General features: G+C 43.2%; 1 protein-coding gene across 4 annotated transcripts in view; it reads right to left on the bottom strand.

Annotated features, from left to right (window-relative positions):
- The window catches only part of MFAP3L (microfibril associated protein 3 like), a 36,425-nt gene that overhangs the window by 11,630 nt on the left and 11,072 nt on the right, over window positions 1-13,723 (bottom strand). For 2 of the 4 annotated variants that reach the window (XM_066185983.1, XM_066185985.1), the window contains one exon: window positions 233-279. The gene's annotated coding sequence lies outside the window, so the exon portion shown is untranslated. Of the gene's footprint in view, window positions 1-232; window positions 280-9,067; window positions 9,080-12,552; window positions 12,851-13,723 lie in introns of those variants that run through there. The other 2 variants (XM_066185986.1, XR_010721454.1) reach the window with 2 other exon arrangements.

The following is a 13,723-nucleotide window of genomic DNA, read 5'->3' as shown; positions in this document are numbered from 1 at the left end:
TGCCTGTTTTGTATGTTTACCTGTTTTGAACACAGAGCACGTGGAAGCAGAAACTACCTTTGTGTAGTGATAGCAAATGTGACAGGTCCACAATATGGCCAAAGGGTCGATTGCTTGTCTGAAGGTAACAGTGACTCCCTCATTCTGGCCCAGAATGGAACCATAAATAGCTGCAGTAAATTTTAGGAAATAGAGATGAATAATTTATGTCTACTGTGTGTAAGATTCTTACCTACTCCTTGTTCTTACTCCTGGGAATGTCCTTTCTCATGTATGTTCCTGGAATGTAGAATATTAAGAAAACATTAAATACCTCTGTAGATTCATTTCTATTTGAACTAACTCCAGTTTTATGGCTAATATGAGGAATAATCAGGCAGTAGGTTTAAAGCAGAATGTTTGGAAATGCAGGTTGCTGCTTTCATATACCATCCAGGGAAGTACTTCAGTATGTTTGAGAAGACAAGGAGAGAGCTCTCTGAAGAATGGTGTTTCAAGATACAAGTTTAGACAAATGTTCCCAGGTCAACTAGGAAGCAGTAGGCAATATTTCCTTTGGTGTGCATCCTCTCCAATCTTACCAGGAAACAAAAAGAGATGGAAGAAAGCAAAGAAGGTTTTCTTAGCCCCAAATGACACAAGAAAGTTACAGGGTGGCCATGCTGGGACCAGAATGTCCAGGACCCTCTGCAAACCTGACGAAACCTGACCATGACCAGAAATGCTAGAGTCAGGTTAGGGAAGCAGGAAGAAGCAGAGAGAGAACTGAGAGGGTAGAAAATGTGCTCACAACCAGACGCTGATGCAAAGGAAGATTTGCTGAGAGCTCCTGTCCTCCTGCTTTGCCATAGGCACAAGAGCAGCCTGAGGATATCGGAACACGGATCTGGGAGCCAGCTGCTTTGCTAAACATAAGTGATGTAATGAGTTATGGTTTAATTACACAACTAAACGGGGAGAAGACTGAGACCAAAATAGGACTGCTAGTGATATCTGGCAAAGCAGGAAGAAAATCCAGAGTATTGGAGAAGTGGGTACAGTGCTGTCATCCTGGATCTTGGCCATGGGAGGCAGCATTAGCTGTGACCCATGATAAACTTGATGAAGGCAGCCAAAACTGTAATCTTTTAAGCTGACCTAAGTCAGATAAAATGGGATTGACTAGACTAAAACAAAGATTCTTGTAATGACTCCTTGAGACTGAGAGTAACAGTACTCCAAAGAAGGAATCCTGAGACTCGCTTTGTAGGAACAGATTGAGTCTCAGAGCAATTTTGCCATGAAAAGGTCACTATAAACAAAGACCTAATTTCCGGTCATGGAAAGAATGTAATCGCCAAAGCATATGAGCTATTTGTAAAATACTTACAAAAAAAATAAAACTCTATATAATATAATTAATGTGTTACATATACTTTTTTTTTTTTTACTTTTAAATTTGTGGCGCATGAAATGGAAAAAGAGCACCCAAAGCTGTGGGACACGGACAGGCTTACCTCTTAGGATGGAGGGAAAGGAATGCCCAAACTCTCCTCCAGCACCTAGAACATGTGTACAGGAAACTGTCCTGCTGTACTGTATCTGGAGCAACATTTACCACTCAACAATGCTTTCCAGTGGTCCATAGATGAAATCATTCTGGTTTTTAATTTCCCAACCCACATGGCGTAAATTGCAATTATTAAATGTAACAGATTTACCAATCGTGAGATTAACTTCCAAGGAAAGACTTGAGACACATGAGAACCTTTTCTTCTAAGTGATATGACAGTCAGCTCTAGCACACTCTCTATGCATTTCTATCCAGAGAAGTCCCCTGGAATGTACTCCAGAAAAAGCAGAGCTGCAGCATGATAGTTTTACTCCTAATTAATGTGAAATGTGGACAAAAGCTGCAGTTAAAACTTCTCTGTTTAAAATGAGGCATCAGTCCAAACAGAAGACACATCTAGGACTGACTAGGAGCATTAATCAGAGACATGTTCTGACTGACCTTTTTTTTTTTTTTCATGTCACAGATGTGTTTGCTTTCCATACTACTGCCACCGAAGAAAATGGGCGCAGGGTCATGGTTGTAAGTGCTGCATTTGTGCAGAACAACGTGATGACAGCACAAAAGAACAGAAAGGAGGGCAATGATGCGTACCTTTTCCTGGTTTGCTCACATCTGTAAGACTGGCCTGTCCTTGTTCTTGGAATAATGTGTAATCCTATTAACTGTGAAGTTATTCAATTCATAAGTGAAACACAAGAAGCCAGCTTACTGCATAATGCATAAATTGTGCTCCTATAGCTTTAACATCCCAATGCTATCTTCCTTGGCTTGTAAGTGACCAAGAAAATTAAATTATTTTCATTCTAGTTCTCACTTGTCTAAAAGAAGTATAAAGACTGATACTACAAACAAAATTAAGGCTAGTTTTTTTATTATTCAAAAACGACTTGCTACTTTTCCTAGTTTTCCTAGGCAATGTCTTTTAAGAGTGGGCAAATGTAAAAGTTAACAGGTGTTAGTGAAACAAGAAAGCAAATGAAGGAACTTATGCCAAACAGGTGAGAAGCTCACTGCCAGTTCATAGGCTTATGAGTGAGAACCACCTACTGAAAAGGTCTAATTATTAGGATCTAGACGTGCAGATGAAAAGAAATGTCACTCCTTTACAACTAGCAGAAAAATTCTGACTTATTTTTCTACTCATTTGTCAGTTGATAAAATATTAATGCTTGGTTCCAGAAGAGCTGCTCTGTTCATTCCCCTGGAGTGGGGGATTTCAGTCCTTTGTAGCTTCATGGCTTTCTGTTTCCCTGGCTACGTCGAATAGGTGACCTGCTGGTGATGTTTGTAAGATGAAGAGCTTCCTTCTGCACATCTGGATTGGGGCTTCCCAACTGGGCAGCAGCCCCAGTTATATGCTTATTTGGTCTCTTCAGGGGCCTTCAGCTGCCTGGGAACTTTAGGAAACCTCCCAACAAGGCTGAGCCCTGGCCATGTGTGCTCAGTCACCTGGTGTCACACTTGCTGCCTTCAGCCACCTGATGGGAGGGTATAGAGAAGATAGACATGGGCTTCTGAGAGATGTGCTATGAAAGGACATGAGACAAGGGACATATACTGCAACAACAGAAATTATGAATATTTATGAAAAAACTTTTATGCAGGAGGTCAGTCAAGCCCTGCAATAGGTTGTCCTGATGGGCTATGGAATCCTCATCCTTTAAGAAGTTCAAACTTGACTGAGCTGGCCCTGCTTCATAAGGCTGTTGAATCAGATGGCCCGCAGAGCCCCATCCTCTTCCCAACCTAAAGAAACTCTAATACTCCAGAAACACAAATATAATAATTGTCTTGGGGAAGACAATGTGAAAAAATATGTCTGATCTTAAAAATTGCTATATGGGATGCTGGGAAATTGTCTTCATGATCTCCTTCATAATTTTTTGAGTAGCAGTATTTTAGAATGATAAGACAGGCTGAGAGTGCTGACTACAGCCTGAAAAAAAAAGTATTTGGCCTTCTGCATTGTATTTACATGATACGAAGAGTACATCTCCTCTTTACTATATGGAGAAACCTTATTTCCAGCCAAGGTAACTCTAAGCATCTTTGTTGCCCTACACTGGCCTTGCTTCACCCTGTCCACATATTTCTTTTGCTGAGGACCCCAAACCTGGATGCAGTACTTCAGGTGGGGTCTCACAAGGGTAGAGGAGAGGGGGAGAATCATCTCTCTCAAGGTGATTGTCTCAGTTTCTTGATACAGGATAAAATAAGGGCTGGGAATCTATGAAGATTCAAGAGGAACTGTATATAATTTACAAGTACAGATTCATAGATTATGACAGACTATGATGAATGAGGGGACTTAACTTCTGTATCTGCATTATCCCCTGAGTGTATGACCCGGGGCAGTGAACAGGAAGGGCTGTCAGTCTGGCAACCCAGAGACTTTTTCTAGCACTCCTGTCTTTAAAAAATAAAACAAAGGAGCCCCATAAGATAATTGTATGTTTTGCAGGCATTGGTCAGTTCTTACAGGCAAACATTTGCCAATCTGTTTTGCAAGGTGACAAATGATTAAAAAAAAAAAAAAAAGGAAAAATCAAGGGATGTAGCTTATTCTACCATTAATGGCAGGACCTGATCAAAACTTAGTCATTATCAGTTTTTTTCTTCTAAGTGTCTTCTAAAATTATTTTGGTCTGGACACACACAACACTGTAGGGGGGTAACAAAGGAAAGAAGCATCATAAAGATAAAATTGTCTTAGTTTCAGGGTTCCATAGTGTAACAAGACACTGCAGCAAAAGAGCAGTAAGCAATAAGGTGATTACATATTTTAGATGTGCAATTGAAAATTAATGTTACATCCAGACTTTTCATTTAGGGAATGAAGCACATGCCTTTCTATTCAGCAGCTGTACAATGAAAGAGTTTTCATGTTGCCTTTATTAGTGTCTAAATGTTTTAGATTTTTTTTACTGTAAATTTCTCCTCAGTTTCTCTTTATCTACTTCATGTCTCTCTTTATTCTTTTTAAACAACTTCATGTCTCAATATTGCAAAGCTAGCAAGCACATGACATCCTAGAGCTTCACTTTAAATATTTGAATGGACCCATTGACTTAACCATGTCTTTGAATGGTTTGATGTGCACTCTCCTGATGTCAATGAACACTCAGAGATGCTAATCCATTAACCTAAAAAGAACGAAGACTGTTGGTGGATAATTATTGGAGAGGTTACTTAAAAGTACCTTAGGAATGCCAGACCTCTGGAAAATCCCCTTTTGATGCCACAGCTCCTGTAATTCCAGCATCTCTGCTGTATGAAATCAGCTTTTTGCAAAATATAGTGAAGCAACAAAAGCACTCAGGCAACCTGGATGCTTAACTTCTCATTAAAAGGTTGTAATTTGGTTATGCACTCTTATATGGACTGAGAAATCTGAGTTTTCTTTCCATGTGGTATTTTAATGACTGCAGCAAAAGCAAAGCTCTATATTTAGTGGAGAAGCTTGCTGGTTTTCATCAAGGCAAGTACTGTCGTGAAAATGTCCTACTGAGTTGTAGGCTACTCAGATCATAAAGCAAATTCAACACTATCAATAGTAGAGATTTTTCAAAGCCCATCTTATGTTTGATTAGGTATAAATGCTTTGAAGAATTTTATTCTTAGAAATAAAAACTCTGTTTATATAGATTATCTAGATTTACTCGGTGTTTGTATTTATTTGGAGACTGTACAATTAGCATTCAATGTAGTTTTGTATACAAAGCTCTTATTCCAGAAACATTTGTATGGCTTTAAGAGTCCCTTGCTTAATTCCTTGCAAACCTTCAGCAAGCTGCTGGTTTGCTGTTGCAGTAATACATCAATGCTTAAGAGTTCCCTCTGTTGAGAAAGGAGGAACAATGAAGATGCACAGAGAATCCCTCCCACACTTCCATGTACATCTGAACTCTGCCTGGCCTCACCAAGTTGTACATCTCTTTCATTTTCTTTATGCACCTTGTATATTTTATTTATTCCAGGGCTCTATAAGCATTATTCTGCCAACAGTTTAAATAACCAAAGTCAGCAAATGCAGCAGATCTCATATGCTCTTGGCAAGGCTTAAGAGACTCTACTAAGAACATAGCAATGCAGAATGTGGCCCACTTCACTTCCTTCCACTTCCTCATTTGAGCTCTGCTTGTCAAAGCTAACCATCCCTTAAGCACATCTAGTGGTTTTATTTTTCCAAAGGAAGAAGGAAAATTCCAGATGTGGGACATTTAAATATAACACAAAATTAAAAAAAAAAGTTTTGCTTAAACAAAAATATGAAGGACTTTGCAGGCTAAAAAGTCTATTCAAACTCTAAATTTTGGACAACTGAATGTTTTCAATGCACTGACATAACTTATATTATGCTATTTCAACAAAAGACTCCCGTATCATTTGGAACACATAAGAAAAAAGAATAGGAGAAAACAGACTTGAGTATGACTAATTCTCCCCTATCCCTATAGAACTGTAAGATGGATACAATTTTTAATGATTGGCTTTCACGTTTATTGGTTGCTGGGATACAGGGCAAAGAGGTTACACATAGATGCCATGATTAGGACAGGATTAACCTTGTCAGAGGGGGAATTTAAAGGAATCTAAACCCTCATGACTGATTGCAATTGAAAGTGATTATTTCAGATTAAAGGTGTCTGTGCCTCCTTCCTCCACAAGTAACAAAGGGGACAGAAGATGAACTCAAACAAGTTTGCCCTGCACCACACAGCAGCTTAAGTCATTCTTGAACCCAAACATGATCAATTTAGCCCTCTCTAAGCATGACTCTATATTGCCATGTGTATGCAATAATTTAGCTGAAGGGCCTCAAGAGTTTACCAAAGAATCTGTATAATTTCAGACTTGTGCGCCAGTTAGGTCTATGCCACATTTAAAAGTGTAACAGTAAAGGCACATTACTTTCCCAGTATCCAGTACGGTGTGTGTACCACACAGTCACACACATAGGACTGGGAACCACACACACACACACACACCCAGCTGCAGTGCCCTGTCCCCTGTGTGACTTAAAAATATCAGCAAGAATCTTTTCTTGGAATAAAACTCTAAGGCTGGCAGACCCATGTCAATTAAATATTAGGTCTGGTTATTCTTAATGCAATAAGAAATTCCTCCACATATAGTGGCCCTTTTCCAAAATAAAGTTATTTACACACATCTGTATACAGGTTGTTATTGCTGATAAATGCTCTAAAATGCTGCTATGGATGACTTTAATCACAGTAACTGGTTAAAGTGATAACCTCTCCATTGTTTTGGAAATGATGTTTCTAAGGTGGGTGTGTATATGGGCAGAAAATGCCACTGTTTTAATTGTCAAAACAAAATAACAAAATAAAGGATACAGAGAGATATTTGCAAAAGCCCACAAGTCTGCATGAATGGATGCCAGCTCAGACTTGCAAAAATGAAAAATTCCAGGAAGTATTAAAGACCTTGGTCTTATGCCAGTCTTCTGGTGACATTATAACACAATCCAGGACATCTCAAAGTAGGATCATAGACATTTGTGCCTGCAAAGACGTCTAGTAAAGGTGCAATTTGCTGAGAGAGAAAGACCTTGCTCGCACAGCTTGGTACATACAGGTTGCTTTAGCTGCTGGCAAGCTCACTCTCCCTGTGGTAAATTGCATCCACATCTCACTGGTGCCTTACACTGGGCAAGAAGCTTAAACTATAAAAGAAATGCCAGCCCCACATCCCAAACTCTGTAGACAAGAACTGAAATGCAATTTTTTTTCCCCCATTTAAATAATTTCCCAGAAGCCCCTGTCATTGTGTCACAAATGTGACCCTCTGTTGGCTAGGTTTGGGTTTTGTTCCCCTGGTTAAAGCAATCAATGTGCTTCAGCCAGGTTCTGTGCCAACCCCATCCTCCTCCTCCGAATTCGTGCCGGACCTGTCTAATTGCAGGCAAGCAAAGGGGACGGGGCAGGAAGGCAACTGGGACTGTATGACACAGATCACTTCAGAATTCACTACCACACTCCCACCATATGCTAAATGTTTTAAGAATAACTGATTTTATCTCTGAACTTTATGAACCTTCTGGACAGGAAACACACAATGGACACAAAACTTTTGTTTGTTGTGGATGTTCTGCTGTTTGTCCAGTCCTCTGAAAACTCCAGATTCTTCAGAAAAAAATGGGCGCACAATGTGCACTCCAGCTGTGTAAGCTGCACTCAGCATCAACTGATGTTGATATGCTGCAGTCTGAATGAGATAGATGGCTAAAAAAGAAAGGATTTCTAGTACAGCAACCACAAGTATCTCAATGGTGCTGCTGCTAACTGTACACGCTAAGCCAGACAAAGGATTCCTGCCATGCAAAACATCATCTCCACTGAAAAAAGATCTGCCGTATTTTATCCTACTGCACGGAAAAGAGGAACTCTTTCACAATATAACCTGTCTAAAGAACAAAAATGCTACATTTCCCCCACCTTAAATTCTTTGTGTTCTTCCTTTTGAAATAATTTTGCAGTTCTTTAGACAAACATGCATCAACTGAAGTCACATGTAGGATCTTGCTACAGTTGGTACTTTTATTTCCCCAAGCAGGGTTATCAGGGTAGCTTCGTTTAAGACGCTTCAATGTAGCAAATGAAAGAGGGCTGTTTTAGGAAGTGTAGTCTCTTACAAGACTCTCCAGACAAAAGCACTAGAAAAGTGCCTACTCAGTAGCGCTCTGTGTTCTCTTAAGCTCCCTTGTCCGATACTGCTCGAATTGGCCCTGTTAAGAAACAGGATTCGAAAGACTATTTCAAGACCACTCTGAAGGGTTTAATTCTAGTTCCCTCAGGTCACTTATCAAATTGAGTGTTATCTTATGAGGCTATCCTGTGAAGTAAATGGGTAATTAAAGCAAAATATCAGGAGGCATCCTTTATTTTAAATATAAGGCAGCACAACTTAACCTCTCTTTGAAGACAGCTCTATGGAAGAGGTCTCTGCATTGAGGTGTCACCTCGCATTCCCCTTCCCAGGGCGGGACAGGAGCGAGCATCCTGCGCGCAGGAGCTGGAAAGCTCCAGTGAAGCCTTGGGTTCATTGGCTTTATTTTTGCCCAACGAAACCCACTTTCCTTCAAGACTCGGTGCTGATTTGAAATAATCTCCTGAACTTTCATGCTGAACACAGCATTACTGCGCTCCCGTTGCGCGGGGAGATACCGCGCTCCGCGCCGGCTTTGCCGCGAGCGACAGCCGCCGCGGGAGAGGCGCCGCGCCTGGCTAACCGAGCTGCAGCGCTTCCCCGGCACGGCCGCCGGACCCCGCTCCGGCCCTCCAGGCTCGCCGGGGCCGTCGGTGGGACAGCGCTCCCGGGGCTCACCGCGATGTTCCGCAGCCGCCGCGGCACCGGGGCCAGCCCGCAGGTCACCGGCAGCCGCGGCAGGTGCCGGCGGCGCGGGCGATGGAGGCGGCGGCGGGCAGCGCCTCACCGGGACCGCCGCCCGCCCGCTGGGGAACCGCGGCCCGCGCCCCCCGCGCCGCTCACCTGCCCGCCCGCTGCTCCCGCTCGCTGCCGCTGCCGCTGTCGCTGCGCTGCCGCCGCTGCTGCCGCCGCCCCGCGGCAGCGCCCGCTGCCGCCGCGCCCCTCAGCGCGCCCCGCGCAGCACCATGCCGGCGCCGGGCCCGCGGCCGGGGCCGGGGCGGGCGGAGCGCGGCGCTGCCGCAGTGGCGCGCCGTGCCCGTGCCGTGCCGTGCCGTGCCGTGCCGTGCCGTGCCGTGCCGTGCCGTGCCCGTGCCGTGCGCTCCCGCCGCTGCCGGCTCCGGCGGGGAAAGTAGGTCAGGGCGGCACTGAGCATGCTCGGGGCCGGGCCGGGGGGCGGCCCCGGGGCCCGCGGGAGGCGCGGGGGGCGGCAGAACCCTCGGCCGTGGGGGTGAGACAGGGCCAGGGCCGTGCGGCGGCCGCCGGCGAGGCGGCGGGGCCTGAAGCGAGCGGGCGGCGGCGGGGCCGCTGTGGGGAAGGCGGGGGCTGCGAGCCCCCTGTGCCCGCGGGGGCCGGCAGTCCGGAGCAGCCCTCGCCAGTCATCGCATCCGTTCTCAGCGGCGCTTGCGGGAGCAAGTGCTGCCGGAAAGGGGTAGCGCCCCAGCACGCTTAGATAATCTTGAGAACCAAGATGCGGCGCTTCGGATAAATAGCACGCGTGCTTTCCCCCAAGGGTTTTATTCCTAACCGGATTGCAGCACCCAACTCCGGTTTAAGCTCAGTCTGAGAGGTCCCAGCCTGTGGAGAAGCTGACGCTGACTATAGATGTCTAAGTGCTCTGTCAGCAGAGGGTAAAACTGTCTTTTAACTTGAGCAAAACGGCTTGAATTTGGTTGGTGCTATCTGTGCAGGCTGTGCAGCTGCCAAAGAAACGGATTAGGGTGTATGTGGACAGCTGCAGACAGGAATTTGGCAGGGACATGGTGTTTGCCGATGCTATGTTGTGCCACTCTGCCATGCTTCCTCCCTGACCTTGTGGCATCAGAAGAGGAGGATGCAGAGCGACCTTGAGCTGAGTGGCAAGGCCAGTGGGTTAAACCATGGAGGTGTGTATTTCCAGATGTTTGTAGTACTTTTATAGCCAGGCTTGGACCTTGGTCTTAATATTCTCTTCTGATTGCTTCCAGGGTGTAATAGCTGAAGATCCTCTGCTCATGGAGGAGTAATCAGATGACAGCATTTGCTGAAACTGCCAGAAAAGCTTGGGTTAGGACTGCATTTCATTGCAGGAGGAGGTGTATGTGAAGTGCACTGTGGTATACATCAAAGCTGGTCTCTAGAATGCCCAAGGGAAACTGAAGAGAAATAGCAACAAAGGATTCAGAAAGAGGAAGGCAGACCCACTCCGGGGAGCTGAGCTTATTATGTCAAGGGTCTGGGCTCCTGGTCCCACCACCGTGCATGTAAGATGTGCAGGGGCTGAACATGGATGCATCCAGTGCTTGGGAGTGATGTGAGCACTGGTGACATCAGGCTGTTGACAGCCAGGGCTTCTTGTGTTCAGTGTCTCCAGAATGGAGAAAAATGAAAACAGTGGGGAAGATGCGTTTGGTGTTGTCAAACTTGGTAGCTGACGGAATAGGTCAAGGAGTGTTCTTACTAACTCCTCCAGCAAAGCATTTACTTGATGGAAGGAGCTGTTTAAGTCATAGGTCCTTGTTGGGCACTGACTTGCAATTTGCGCTAACTTGACCACAGTAGTTATGCACTTGTTTTTCCTTCTTCCTGTCTTGAAGTACTGGTTTTGAACACAGTTGAGTGGAATTAATTTATCAGTTAATGATAGAGCATTTAGATAGTTGAGTCCCCAGTCTTACAAACTCCTTTAAGTCAGGTAATGTTCTGCCACAGTTTGGGTGCCCTTCAGATCTGTATGTGATACAAGGCCGAATTTTGGTATTTGGAAAAGTCACACATCTTTCCTTCTGAAAGGGTCTATCCTTTCAGGCTCCTCAGGTTTCGGTGAACATAAGCCTGTGTTGCTGGAGCCAGCCACCACATTACTTGCTCCATGCCCTTTCCTGGGAGATCACTATCACCTGTCAAGTGAGCATGAGGACTTAGTGAGGCATTTTTCCATCCCACCTTCCAGTAGTGCTTGCACCAGCTGCATGCAGAGGACTGGCCCACTGATTTGAGCAGGAACTACAAAAGGTCTTCTGGATGTGTACCCTACCTCTGGTTAAGCTATAAAAAGCTCCCTAATTTACCTGGGATTAAATCATTACATAATATTATTACAGATACATGAAAGTGCATAAATGATAAAATTGGCAATGTTGTTTTGTTTTTTTTATAATAATTGCTGTAGATAAACCCTGACATTTTATACTTAGTGCTACAGTGACCAGATTCTATTCCTCTAAAACTATAACATTGTTTGATTAAAGGCAGCCTTTTATCTTAGAGCAAACAGAACTTTGGTATTGATAATAGTTTTATCTGAAAAATGTAATCAGGGAAGCCTTGTAATCATGCAGTTAAAAATTTAAGATAAGATTAAAATGTACATTTTGTGTGGTTACAGTCCCTCCATCCACTAGGTGGAGCCGCGTACAGGAATGGCTGAAAGAAGCGTGTGTGCGCCACACAATGGGAGGTAACAGCAGAGAAACTAAAGAAAAAAGGAAGTTTTTAAGTAGTATTGAGCAAACCAGCTGTATTAATATGCCAGTCAACATAGATACTTGGCGGAATATTCCATTTAGAAATTAATTTTAATAAAGTAAAAAGGAAATTTTGAGTATGAGAAATATCTTGTTTCAGTATGGTGATGTTACTCTTTTGTTTTATTTTAAAAAAATTTAGACCCAAGTATGATTAGGTCTTGCATGAATACTGGTGAGAAAATAACAACTTTATTTATTAAGATACATATCTTCAGCGTACTACTGTACCTCATTTAAGTTTTTTTCTGTAATGCCAACAGTGTTTTAGTTTCAGGTATACCTGTTACCCAAGATTGTTACTTTAGTCACTATAATCTGTAATCACATTTTTCCCATCTGAAAGACTGAAATTCCAAGCAAGACCAGCACTGCTTTCTTTTTTGAGTATCATCTCATTTTTTGGGAGAGATGTGGACAACTAAAAGGCTTGCAAGTGATCTTTGGATGGAGATGGAGAAATCATATGGTCCTGGGAACTCCTGGCCCACAGCAAACATGCCACAATGGTGTGGGAGGAAGTGTCACAGGAGGGGATAGGTGTTCCTACCTTGAACGAAACAGCTTGGGTGTTAGTTCAAAGCACTTGATTTGTTAATTTATTTTGACCAGCTTACATTCTTTCAGCAAGGACACCCTTCTTTTGGTACATAGCTTTGTATTTGTCCTTTCAGAAATATCTTAGTCTGATGTGTCCCAGAGCACTGTGGCTTGTGTTTTGTTCTTGTTTCTCCTCCCTACCTTTTGAAACAACTCAAAATAAATTAAAAAAAATTGGGCATGAAGCTCATGAACTTTTGATGGTTTTTATTTGTACCTCATAAAAACATGTAGTGCTAACTATTTCTCTTCTGCATTTCTGGATTTGTTATTTTCCTGTGGTGGTTTCTTTTTTATCCTCTACAAGTGAACAGGAATGACCAATTACATTTTCTTTCTCCTTATGCTTTATTCTTTAGGACACGGGGTTACAAAAATAACTTGTTTTATACCTTTACTCCCTCTGCTCCTTGCAGAGGAGGAAAAATTCTCAGCTTGTTTTGAGGATGACATTTTCTGCAGTGATCCACTTTTGTCACTTGTTTTGGGGGGAAATTCTTTCCTGAAATGTGTCATAGACAGTCTGCAAATGAAACAAACCCACTGATTATGTGGTCACTATAACATTATCTCATGTAAATGCATATATGATTCTTCTTGAAATTAACAGCCGATTGTGGTTTAATTTTCATTTTTGAGGTTCTCCTGGCTTTGCAGTTTATTCTCTTGATGGAAAGGTCTCTCCCTGCCATTCTACTTGTGTGTGGACAGTTTCTGTGTGCACTTGTGGCTGTGCTAAAAGTGTTGTTGCTCAGACTCTTCAGTGATGTGTGCTGCAGAAAGTCTAGCTGTACTGCTGTGCTAAGGCAAGGGCAGATATGTCTGCATAAATTATTGGCAGCTGAGGAAAGGGTGAAATCCACACCTCTTGTGATCTGAAGGGAAAATTCCATAATGATGTTACAGAAAACTGGATTCTGAGGGCTTGGCACCACTGTTAAAAGGCTACCAAACTTTTTAGGACATGAGGAAATAAAAGAAGGTCTGGTAAGAACCTCTCTATCCGCATCCCTCCCCCCTGCACTAAGCTTTCCATGTATAAGCTGAGGCTAACTGAGAATACTTCATACAGATAAAAGAGTTTTGGTGCCTTTCTTTTTCTGTGTTCTTTACCACTTCCCTGCCCCATCATTTCCTGTACATTTCCTTCTAGCCACTGAAAACTGGAGACAGTGTTGCTTCAGAGAACACTGATGAGATGAAGCTCAAGGCTGGAAATGAAGTCATTGGGCCAGACATAGAAGAATTTCAGTTCTCTGTCAAACCTGAGAGAGCTTTTGTCTTTAGAAAGATAAATTGGATGACAAATGGATTAGTGGGGATGCTGGATGAGCCAAAGGCCTAAGAACTGTTACCTTAATAATGTCAGATGCATCAGACTCTTTAAATCTTTTCT

Source organism: Chamaea fasciata, unplaced genomic scaffold (assembly GCF_029207755.1).
Source record: "Chamaea fasciata isolate MVZ Bird 193981 ecotype frontalis unplaced genomic scaffold, bChaFas1.0.hap1 SCAF_6, whole genome shotgun sequence".
Taxonomy (NCBI): Eukaryota; Metazoa; Chordata; class Aves; order Passeriformes; family Sylviidae; genus Chamaea; species Chamaea fasciata.
This window is presented reverse-complemented; position numbering and strand designations above follow the sequence as displayed.